The sequence below is a fragment of the Notothenia coriiceps genome, unplaced genomic scaffold (genome assembly GCF_000735185.1).
Source record: "Notothenia coriiceps isolate Sejong01 unplaced genomic scaffold, NC01 NC01_scaffold00035487, whole genome shotgun sequence".
Classification (NCBI taxonomy): Eukaryota; Metazoa; Chordata; class Actinopteri; order Perciformes; family Nototheniidae; genus Notothenia; species Notothenia coriiceps.
The window spans coordinates 84,460-95,080 of record NW_011368188.1 but is presented as its reverse complement, the minus strand read 5'-3'; positions in this window follow the sequence as shown (position 1 = coordinate 95,080).

Sequence of the window (10,621 nt, the reverse complement as noted above, 5' to 3'; positions counted from 1 at the left end):
CAATGAGTTCACTGTCACTCTAATGGCCTCCACAGTCACCAGATCTAAATCCTATAGAGCACCTTTGGGATGTGGTGGAACGAGAGATTTGCATTATGGATGTGCAGCCGACCAATCTGCAGCAACTGCGTGATGCTATCATGTCAATATGGACCGAAATCTCTCAGGAATGTTTCCAGCATCTTGTTGAGTCTATACCCCAAAAAGGGGGTCGGACCCGGTACTGGCAAGGTGTACCTAATAAAGTGGCCGGGGAGTGTATAACGACATATGATCTTGATCCCTCGTGATATTTATCTTCTAACAATAAGTATTAAAAGTTGCTTTCAGGGTGCATGACAGTGTTTTTTTTTTACTCTGAAAAGATAAGATTTCTCCTGCTTTGTTTTCGTTAATACAATAGATCATTTCCGTGTAATAATAGATGAAAAGATCATTTTTCCAGTTTTAATATAGCATCAATCTGAACCTGTTAAAGGTTAACTCCCCATCTAACAGAATATGAATCAGGATGAAGAGAAAATGTGTGCTTGGAATTAGATGAAACAGAACCTGACAGGAGGAAACTATAAAAGCTTTAGCTCTTAGAAGTTTGTTTTGTGTAGAACAAAGTGTTTTTCCCATGGCTCATCACTGACTGTGATTGGTTAATCACACGAGGGGCCTTTAAAATCAACCATTGGAAGTATCCGCTTCCACATACCAGATTTCAACAAGCGGAGGAGTTATTCTGAGGCTGCCACAAGATTATTTGGATGCTTCTCAAGGCTTTACATTGCAAACCACAAGCGTTCAAATGCTCACCCCAAACTCTTGACTAATCACAATGGAGACTTGCAGAACAGCAACAATGAACCCCCCAATGTGGGATTCACTCATTCACAACTGGTCATTTGCTACAAAGTCAAAGCATCTACCAAGAAGTATTCCGGTCACTGGCTTTCTGATTTTCTCAAACCTTTCTGTGCTAAGAAAATGAAGCCTTTCTGATCATTGTAGATGTGTTGCAAGTTTATGGTGACGGCCTAACTAGGCAGAGAAGTGATACAAAATAAATGGATGGCTTTTTAACCAACACATAAAAGCAGCCGCAGAAATGTTATGAGGTTATTGGTTAACTCACAATGCCTTGGAGATATGTCAGCTTGTAAATATGTTTTAATCATCTCTAATAAAGCTTCAGATGCATTATTGCATTAAATAACAAATGGATGAAAGCAAAAAGACCGCATGTAATAAGACAAGCAGGAAACTCAAAGAAGTCTCATTGTCCTGGTTAATGTTTAAAAGAAGATATATTGCATTAGTTCCAGAACAAATAAGCCTTTGGCTTACCAATTCTTTTTATTCCAACACTTTCCAAAGTAATCGTTTATATTATCCAAAAAACATAATGGATCCAGACAGGCATGTCAACAAAAAGTATGATTATATTTTAAAGTAAAGGGGAATTTTGGAACTGTTTAAACCAAACTTAAGTACATGATAAACTACGGTAGTCTAAATAATGAACCGTTCGAATGTTGTAATAATCTTACTTCTTGCTGTACTTTTGATCAGTTAAGACAAAGCAGTTCTGTTTTTTCTTGACTTCTACAAATGTATCTGACTGAGCATTCCTGCATAATAGCCATTGAGGTCCAGTTGGCCTCAAACTCTGCTCACAGCACTGCAAAGAAACAGCTTTCAGGGAACTCTGCATACTCTTTCCAATACCAGTAAGTAATCCCATCTACACAGATCAGTGTTTTACCATTAAGCCATATTCATTATAAGTTAATGAACAATCCTTAGTAGGATTGTTTTTTTTACAATTGAAGCTGAGTGCCTGCTGGACTTATAGTTTAAATTCCCGGCTGGAGGAGATACCCTTCAGTCCGCAGACCTATCCCAGCATCAAACATTAAGGCTGATAAAATAAGACACATCTGCACAAGTGACTGATGCATGAACTCAGGCTGAGTTCCTGCTTCTCTGTTTCTGCTATTTGAGCAGGAGATCTGATGGCATCCGGCCGCACGCAACCTGCTGCGCCCACTGTGTCTCTCCATATGAAAATAGGCAAAAATTATATTTTAAAACATGTTTTTATCTTGTAATCTTGTTTCTTTGTAAATGTTGCAACATGAAGCACATTGTTGTCAGAGGTGTCTATCTATCTATCTATCTATCTATCTATCTATCTATCTATTCAAAATGTTACTCAAGTAAAAGTACAAAAGTATTGGCATCAGAATATACTTAAAGTACCAAAAGTAAAAGTAGTCATTCTGCAGATTGGTCCATTCCAGAATAATATGATATGTTTTATAATGATTGATCATTAAAGTGTCAAAGCTGGTAAAGGTGCAGCTAGTTTGAATGACTTTGTATACTGCAGGGTATCTTGTGAATTTACTCCAGGTGGAACTAAAGTCTGATTTAAGACTTGATTATTTCACATCATTTATCCAAATCTGTAAAGTAACTAAAGGTATTACATAAATGTAGTTGAATAAAAGTACATGATTTACCTCTGAATTGCAGTACAAAGTATCAAAAAATTGAAACAATCAAGTAAAGTATCTTCAAATTGTGTTTAAGTACAGTACTTGAGTAAATCTACTTGGTTGCTTTACACCACTGATTAATATGCTCCACTCACTAACACTGCCCCACAAGCCAAACCCACTAATGGGGCTTCCTCAGACACTAATACCAGTCCTATAAAAAGTAGAACCTGGGGGAGTAATTCTGCCAAACAACAGCCGACAGTGTGTAGTTGCTGTCAGAGGTCATTGAAATTATCTGTCTACAAATTACTTTGCGGGCTCATGGTAATGTGAGGACTCCAGCAGAGGGGGTGGGGAGCGGCAAATTCAAGTCTCATGGATAATATAGAGAGTTGGTCCGAGCCCAGGAATACATCATCACGGTTCAGATGATCTCTCTGCGATCCTAACCGCTGACATAGAGGAAAGACGCATCACTGCAAACACACCGGATCCACAGCCACGGCTCTCATATCGGATTCCTTACATCGTTTGTGTGATTGAAACACAGCCAGATGGAAACGATACAGCTCATCCTTTGTCGTGATTTGGGATGGATTTACACTGAATTTTTGATTTATTTCCAGGCTGTGTATATCCAGCCAGCATCGACATTCACATTTAATAGTCCTCCTACTGACAGTATTTAGTCCTTGGTGGTTTATCAAACTGACACAATAAAACGTTTCTTAATCCCAAGCTGGACGCCTAACAAGCATTAATATAGAAATCTCCACTATGTGACATGTCAACACCTGTGTCAGGTCAGCAGGTGTTTTCCCCGTCTATTCCCGACAAAACAAGACCAGCACTATTCTCCCACCATTCCCCCCACAGTGAGAGTTCAAGCGTCCTCTAACCTCAAGGCAGTTAAGGTCAAACAAGTGGGGCACAAGTGGCAAAGTAATCACTATAAAGAAGAGCAGAAGAAGAGCTGGTTTCTCCTCAGACAACCACGGTCATTAGCACTTTCAAGGGAGTCCCAGCAGGTGGTCAGGACTCTGCCAGTTTGATCTCAGTGAGAGTGTCTGAAGCCATGAAATGTGGGGGGCGAACCCAAACGGCGGGGAAAGGGCACAAATGGTAGAGTGATCACAGAGCTGCTCCACTTTAAAAAGGGGTCAGCTGGCTTTTTCATGTCTGCTAAAAGCGCTGGGTTAAAGTGACGTGATGCACAAAGGACAGGCGCTGTGCTGATTGACAGACGCTAGAGGGAGAGGTTAATGATATTCCGCATGCATCTATACGGGCCGGACAAAAGGACAACAAAGCCGATATAACAAGAGAAAGTGTAGCAAGTTCTCCCTGAGATGGGAGGATGAGAAATTGGACACGTTAAGTGATGGATGCTAAACTGTCAGTTCTAATAGGCAGCAAGGCAGCTTCAAGAATCCAGGAGAGAACAGTCCAATGTTCAACACAGGGGAGCCAATTAAAAAGCAGACTTTGGCAGCCAACTGCATTGCACTGACCCTCATGTGACGCTGGGAATTCATCAGAGGGCTTTTTTATTTTATTTTACTGCAAAAAACCTACCAAGCATTTTCAGTCTTCACACTACAGGCTATTATCGATCTGTGGTCTCCTGTTAAATCACTGAGACTCCACTTTAATTATTTCTAACCGGCTGGCTGCAGGAGAGTCTGCTTTCTTGTTATGGTGAACAGGAATGAGAGCTGACATCATTCAGTTCTCTGATAAGATGGAGAGCCAAATGACAAGGTCAGTGAGGTGGAGGAGGTGAGGCTTCAGAGTATTCTAAAGATACCACAGATTCTTTATGCTGTTGCCTGCAGAGATCAAACACGAAGGCTGCGTTATTTTCCGCTCCACGATTGAATTTGTGTCTGAGTTGGGTTGTTTTTCTCCCACTAATTGGAGAGAAGACTCACACACGGATGCAGGAGAGAGTTGGAACTGAGGAAGGTCACTGATATGAAGTTCCTTTTCTTCCTTCAAATGCTTTGAAATGGTTTCAAAAGTGCTGTGTTTTGTTCAAAAAGAAAAGCCCCGTGAGACAGCAAGGCGTTATTGAACTGGGAGAAATCTGCCAGGTGACCGTACGTAAGCAGCAAACACGTTAGCAAAAGAGATCCGTTCTAAATGCGGAGCAGTTATTCCTGTATGGGAACTTCGACACCGAAAGACTAATTACGCCGGAGGCAACTAATTATATGTTGAGCAATCAATCTTCAGCCAATCAAAGCAGAGAACCAGCAAGCAAACATCTTTTTCACTCCTGTGATTACAATGCTTTCACAGAGCAAATAAAGTTCAAAAAAAGAATCCCTGCACCTTTATCGACTCATGAGAGGATGCCACACATGGGAAACACATCGGAGACAATCCAAAGCATGTGGACGAGCCCTCACAAGATGTTGAACCCAGACAAAAAAATGTTGTCTACAAGCTGCTGTGAAATGCCGTGTGAGAACATCTAAAAATTGTAGAGTCCCCACATCCTAGAAGAAACATTAGCAGACTTGGTGACAGAGATAGTGGGTGCAGAGTGTCAGAGATGTTTGAGGGACTCCATCCGACCCCACGTCGTAACCGCCAGGAAGGGCGAGGCCATCTGGAAATAGCGCTTCCCAACGAGCCTTTGGTGTCTCCTCGGCTTACACTCATATGACCGACCGTTCCACCTGACTGACATTCACAGAGTGTTCATATACACTCACTGAAAACAAATAAAAGCGTAGCGAGCTATTGAGGTGGTCATGGGTTGAAGTTCTTGTCGGTTATACCATAAGGTGCCACAGTCAGTCAGCCTTTTCTCCGAGCAGAGGTGATATCCTGCGTTCTGCGGTTCGTCAGCAGAGGCTTCATCCATCACCATCCCTTCCCTCTTTGGACGTCCACTGTCATGTCAAAACATCTGTCAACATGCTAAAGAATGATAGTATGTCACATCTGCAGCATTCAAAGTAAACATCTGTTTGATTGGTATATGAAACACATGTCTGTTACTGCACAAGGTAACAACCTGTTTTGTAATGTAACTAAGTACATTACATCATTATAAAACATATCATCAAATAATAGTGTTTTTACTTTTGATGCTAAAACCTTTGTACTTTTACTTGAGAAATGTTTTGATTGCAGGACTTTTACTTGTCACAGAGTATTCTGGTACTTCTACTTTGACCTAAGTACCAGATCTGAGTACTTTTCCCACCTCCGGTTACATCCTGTGGAGGAGCAGTTTCAACACTTCCTGCATCCATTACAAAAATACCTATCGGACCTTTAAAACGCGGGTCAATGCTACTCAACCTTGTGATATGAGAGGAGCAGGTCGAGGTTCAAAAGGTCAAACGGCCACTGTCAAATGACATCTGTCAGGAAATATGTTCTGCCCTTACATCTTCATCTGGTGTTTTTGAGTTACGAGGGTCTCCGGTACAGTGGAAATACAAACACAGCTTGCAAGGTCTCCGTTCCATCAAAGAGCCTCTCAATCTCAATCGTAAATATCATACATTTGGAGAAGTTGGTGTTTACTAAACATACGTGAAAATATGTCCAGCAGACTTTTTCCATTGGTGACCACACTGGACCGAAATGAATGGCTAAATCAAAAACTGTTCTGCATCTGTCTGGTTGGTGTCCTGTTTGGTCAGAAATATTTAGACACGGTTTTATTTGACAGACGTGGGAGAAGGATCTTGTACCTAACTAAAAGTAAAAGTACCAGAGTGTTGGAATACTCTGTTACAAGTAAAAGTACTGCAATTAAAATGCTACTCAAGTAAATGCACAAAAGTATTGGCATCAAAATAGTACCAAAAGTAAAAGTACTCATTATGCAGATTTTAGAATTATAAACATTATGTCATGTTTTGATTATAATTGTTGACTCATCAATATGTTAATCTGCAATGAAACAACTGAAACGTTGACATTAAATGTATCATGTCAACACATTTCACATAACTGTATTAGGTTCATTCAAAGCAATAATATTAAGTTGAACCTACTTTATATTGTTCAGTTTTGTCAGTGAAAGCTGCAACATGGAGCTAATTAAAATGTTAATGACTTTGTATACAGCAGGGTGGCTTGTGAATTGACTCCAGGTGTAACTAAAGTCTGATTAGGTGTTGAAATATTTCATATCATTAATCCCAGTCTGCAAAGTAACTAAAGGTATAAAATAAATGTAGTGGAGTACAAGTTTACTAGTAACCTCTGAATTGTAGAGGTACAAAGTAGCAACAAATTAAAATACTTAGAGTACTAGTATTTTAACAATTATATTATAGTAAATAGTGTACTTGAGTAAATGTACTTAGTTACTGTACACCACTGCTAATTCAGCGCATTAATCTGAGTCTGGTAAGGGTTTCGCAGTTATTGTCCTTGGGTGGCGGGAAAATTCTCGGCACTCGCTATTTCTGGATTGGCCTAAGACACCGGGTAGACAGTCATCTTCCCAGTCAGGGGAATGTCTGGGTGAATTCCTCTCCCCTAGTTTGGGGAATGACCCCCTGCCCTTTAACCCACAAATCTTCAGGTCCACAGGTCCTTTAGTGCTGGCGTCCAAGATGGCCATGCATTGACGTCAGAGCACTTTGGTAGAGAAGAGAGAGAGGCCCCGGTTCCTCAGTCACGTTCATGTGTGATCCTTTAAACAGTAACCCTGTTGCGCAGTAAATTGGACTTACATTTGTCATGCCCTCGGCTGTTGACAACATGAGGCCAAATACAAATCTGACTAATCTAAAACAGACTGTATAGGCTATATATTTTTCTTGAGGTTGTCGGGTTTCTTTTTGGTCAGTTGTGATTTTTTAACATTGAATTATTATAAAGACCTTTTTTTTTGAGTGAACAAGCTCAGCAAATATCCCTTTTTTTTTTTTTTACAAATGCAGCACCGTTATTACGCTTATTGAATCACATAAGGAATACAAAAAATAACAAAACTCACCAACAGAAACCAACCTAGACAGAATACACCACACAAAGGTAAATTTTTTCCAGAAATGAATCAGCGTTGCTTTGCTGAGTATTGCCTGTTGCAGACACGTACAGTACATTTATCATGGTGGGTCTTGTGGCTCTTGCCTACACCTCTCACTCTCCCTCTCGATTTAACTCCTGCGATCCCTCCCACTCACACCCACTCGTTCTCTCAGCGAGTCTCCATCCCTCTCTGTCCCTCACAGGCTGCTGCAGTCAAGAGGATGAAATCACTCCATCAGTGAGTGGAGCCTCGCTGTCACTGACATCAGACAGCTCCGGAGAAGGCCGTAATTAAACAACTCAAGCTCTGGTAATTACCCTACAGTGGCCCTAATTACCCCATTCTCAGGGTGATTACAGCCCAAAGGGGGAGGGGCACAACTACAAAAAGCCCTCCCTGTGTAGGTTCAAGGGGGTAGGAAGGATGGCAGTGAAAAAACCTTTAATCCAGTCTCACTTTGGAAATGGAGGAAATGAGCAGGGACACAGAGGGCTCATGTATTTGAAGGGGGGGGGGGACAGGAAAACCAGCTGGAGGAACAAGTGGTGTGAAAATACACCAGAGCATCCTTTAACACACAGTGTTGGGGGTAACGCGCTACAGAGTAACGCGCTACAGAGTAACGCGCTACGGAGTAATACGCTAAAAGTAACTTTTGTCTGTAATGCAGGAATTGATTGTTGTTGATAACAGCATAATTATTACAGTAACTAAGCAGGAAATGTTCTTGTTACTTGCGTTACTTTAAGGTCTTGAGCTGCCTGCGTGACAGGAGGACAGAAAAAGTAAATCAAACGTCCCTTTTAGCTTGCGCTACACTCGTGAGTTCATGGATTAGGAGACAGAGTTGCACAGCAGAGATAAACAGGCTTGTTGCCGCGTACATCGTGGAGGAAATGTTGCCCGTTTTGACGGTGGGATCGCCATCTTTCCGAATCATATCGAGCAAGATACAGGTAATGGACAGCTACCTGGACCAGTGTCATGGAAACTGAGCTAAAGAGAACTGATGATCAAACAAAGAGCAGAAACAGAGGTCTGTGTTCAGTATTATCCTTTTTACATTAAGCATGTGCTGATCTGGAATAAATGAGGTATGACTTTATATGGTTATTTATCATTTGATTTATGGTGCATCTCCGGTGATGTTAACAGTCCTAAAGTGACGTCACTAGCAGTGTTGGGTGTGACGCGTTACAAAGTTATCACATTACATTTTTCGGAGTAATGTAACGCGTTACTGTTATAAATTCAGTAATCACACTACAGTTACTAACATTGCGCAAAAAAACTACTAGATTCTCCCTTTGACAGACTAGACTCTAGTAGTTACTACATTATTTAGAAGCCTACAGTAACTTTGGATAATAACATGGAAATAATAAGAGGAGCTTCTCTATCTCTCTCTCTCCTTCTCTCCCTCTCCTGACAGCGCGTCTGTATCAGTCTCGCAGCTCGCTGATCCAGTGAATGAGTGACCCGAGATGACAGTAAATAATAAACATATTTATAACTAGTTTAGCTAGTTCCAGGGGTAGATAAGATTGGTAAATGTGATAGGTCTAACTTTTTTTATATTTCTAGTCACTTTAAGGATTTCCGCCGAAGGTTTATATTTGCGTAACATTTGCGCGACTTGTCCACATGCAACTGTCACAGGGATTGTGCTGCAGAGACATGGCTGAGTCATCAACAGCTATTACTTTCGAGGGGTGGAGGTATGCCCATTATTTTACATTTGTAAGAAGAAAGAACAGGAATGTGACGGTAAGGTGCACTGCTGCAAACACAACATCAAACCTCTCAAAGCACCTGCAAAGGCAACATGCTAACACGAAGCTAGTAGCTGAAGGCCCCCGAACCCACAGTGATGATGTTCAGTGTGTGCCGACTCCGAACAAGCAGCAAAAACTAGAATTGTCACCGTTATTAACTTGTCTTATGTCTTCCTTATTGCAATAGTAATTGTTACATGTGTGCCTACGTTTTAAGTTTTGGCTATAGGCTGTTGCTGAGTAACGCAAAATTAATGTAAAGAGCAGTGGCGAGCCGTCAGGCCCCTCTAGATATTGAAGATATTCCCAAAAATTATATTTGAAAACATTAAAAAAAAAAAANGGTTTTTTAGCAATTCTGTACGTATTTCGGTTTTAGACCTAGTTTCGAGTAAAAGTCCAAAAACCTCCTAGTGCTGTTTTTCTATCCTTAAGAACACACGCGCACTCTGCACGGTCTTCAGAGCCAATGTGTCTCTAGATAGACAACACAATACATTGTAAACGAATCACACAGAGAGAACAAAAATATTTTCTCATCCTACGCGCATCGACATCGCTCTTCCGCGCGCTATCGAACGCACACTCCACTCTCCGATCAACCACCAAACACACATTAGAGACACTCACAGGCATGAGCTCTCTCCTCACTCCATAACTCATAATGAAGATTTTTTTTTTTCTTTTCTATGCAATGAAGCAATGACAATATCTATTTTCCTTGAGCAATTAATGAGCCGCGACCATGGTCACGCTCTGCCTGAAACCCATATGTCGGCGGGCGGCGATGTCCAATTAGCCAATAACCAACCGGTAGCCCCCCCCCCACACACACACACCTTATCACCTGAATCTCCTCCTAGAGCAGTGGGGTGTGGCACCTTATTTTCATCTAAAGTAACAGACAGAGAATCAGCACTTTTGAAACAGGGCTGAAACAGAGGGGATTATGGGAAGCTACAATGATCTGTTTGGTATTTGGAGCCAAACACTTCAGAGACATGTTTTGTATATATCTGAGACCTATAATATATTGATGAAAAATAGTATAATAGGGGACCTTTAAGTCACTAGTAATGTGTAATGCAGAGTAACTACCAAAAAGGTGTTTGATTGTTAGAATAAAGGCTATGCAGAGATTACACCGGTAACAAGAACCACAACAAGACAGAAAGCTGTTCTCACCGATGTTCCTCACACCTTGAAACTTTGCCAAAAGGTTACAGTCTATGGCGTCCATCATGCCGTGTTCAGGAGAATATCTTACACAGATCAGCGCATCTCCTCTCTGTCTCAGCATTTTTAATACAAGAGGGGCAATTCTGCTCTAAGCACATCTCCCCCCT